Source organism: Mus pahari, chromosome 2 (assembly GCF_900095145.1).
Source record: "Mus pahari chromosome 2, PAHARI_EIJ_v1.1, whole genome shotgun sequence".
NCBI classification, from domain to species: Eukaryota; Metazoa; Chordata; class Mammalia; order Rodentia; family Muridae; genus Mus; species Mus pahari.
Genome location: NC_034591.1, coordinates 111646708 through 111649061, shown reverse-complemented (window position 1 = coordinate 111649061; position 2354 = coordinate 111646708).

The window sequence follows — 2354 nt, the reverse complement described above, 5'->3', positions numbered from 1 at the left end:
TGCCTCTGCCCATAAGTCCCTCCCTCCCCTCCTTCCTCTGTGTGTGTGTGTGTGTGTGTGTGTGTGTGTGTGTGTTGGGGGGTGTATTTTGTTACTGGAAGCACACCCTTGTTCGCTTTGGAGTACTGGGCATAAAAAACCAGGTCCCCAGGATCCTAAGCAAACTCTACCACTGACCTATATCCCAGCCTTCATCTACACTGTCAACTAAAGTGGCAAAGCTCTGCTTGCAACAAAGTGCAAGCTATACAGTTTTTTTTTTTCCCTTTAATTCATTGAGCTGTTCATGACCTACTCGGCATTTTCCTTTACATTCAAGGAAGACAATGTACTTTTAACCTAAAAAAATATGTAGTAGATATAGTTTTATTGCCCACCAATGTGGAATAAACCTCATAGAGTGGCCATGTATGTCCTCATCAAATTTCTTCAGTGCCAGGTTGAAAATGAATCACCAGAACATTTTGCTATCCATGAAGGTCACTCTCCGAGGAGTGTTTGACCCTCCCGTCTGACTTCCCCATGCTGTTGGCTTGGTCCTAAAGCACAAGGAAAACACTTCATTTTAAGCACAAAATCACACACATTCCACATGCTGAACCCCACCAGATGACAAAAAAGACATCAGAAGTAAGAGACTAAGTTTTCACTATCCAAAACGCTTGGAAGCAGAATTGTTTCATATTGCAGATAATTTAAAGATTTTTTAGTACTTTCACAATGAGCTATCTTGGTTGGGGTGACCCAAGTCTAAACTTAAGTTCATTTCTGTTGGGGCAAATGACCCAAAGGTAATTTAATATAGCTTTTTTCATTGGGCCTGCAGGTTGAACTAACATGAGGTCAGGTATGGAATTTTCCACACATGGCATCATGTTGGCACTTAAAAGTTTTAGACATTGGCAAACTCAGATGTTTGGACTGGAGGAGCCTGCCTTAGATTTGTGGGTCAGTATTGGAGTTCCCGCTTAGCCACTTACTAGCAAGGAGACCTTGGGTAAGTATTTAGTGTGCCTAAATCTGGACTGGAGTAAATTAAAGGCCAGCCTGGACAACTTAGTGAGTCCTTGTCTCAAATTTTAATTTGTTTAAAAGAAGGAATGGAGTTGGGGAGATGGTTCAGTCATAAAGCACTTCTTGCATAAGCTTGAGGACTTGAGACTGGTCCCCAGAACCCTTATAAAAAGCCAAGCACAGAGCATGTCTGCCACCTGAATGCTCCGGAGGAGCAAGGAGGATCCTGGGGGCTCACGGACCAGCCAGTCAAGCTGAATCGACCAGCTTCCGGTTCAGGGAAATGCCCTGCCTCAGAAAGGCAGATAGAGAGCTGGAAAGAGCTGCACACGCTAAGCTGTTCGTCAGTGCCAAGTACATTGTCACGGCCTTTATCATCACTGTCACTAATATTTAACTAGGACCTGCGGGGGAGGTGTCCGTGTTCAGAAAGTCCTCTTGAACGTAGGTTTTAACGGTTCGTAGGTACACAGAGAAGGATTGCTACTCAAGAATGTGGCCCGAGGGCCAGCCCCATTAGGGCCATCTGGGAGCTGGTTAGGGTGCACACACGCCCGGAACAAGATTCTGCATTTTAATTTGGTGCTATGGTGAGCTTCTTGTGGGTTGCAGTTGAGAGACATTAGAATCTTCTAGAATCAGGGGTAGCAGGGAGTGAGCATTCCGGTCCATCAGTCTGCCTCCTTAAGCTCTATCTCCACTAATTCTCACCAGCCTTGCCTTCTTTTCATAGGGACTCTTTGGTTTTTGGCTTTCTGTACCCCTCTTATCTGAGAGGCTACAGTGACTTAATCAGCTGTTTGATCAGGGCCCTCTATCACCAGGTAGGTTACTGAATCCCTTCAAGAGAAAGGGGCTGATAACAAACAATTAACAAGGACAGGGACCAATAGGTCAGTGCCTAAAAGTGGGAGGGGTGCTTTCTCCTCCCCAGGAGTCAGGCACAAGCTGACAAAACTCACTCTGAAGCTCCAAAGCTCTGTTACTCTTTCAAGTTCACACCTGTTTAAACGGCTTAAATACAAACCAAGGCCTCTCAGATGGGTGTTTGTGGATTGGAGGCTTTTCCCAAAGTCACAGCCTTTTTGAAGCCACTGCTCCCAGGATCAAACACAGCATGGGAAAGATTAGGTCTTACTGTAGTGTGTAGCCCATCTGTTCCTAAATCCTTGGAAGCAAAACAAATGTATTCTCTCTCTCTCTCTCTCTCTCTCTCTCTCTCTCTCTCTCTCTCTCTCTCTCTCTCTCCCTCCCTCTCCCTCTCCCCCCACACTCACTCACTCAATGTAGAGCCCGAAGAAAAAGTGTGGGGAAAGTCCCACCAGAAATCATACACCCAG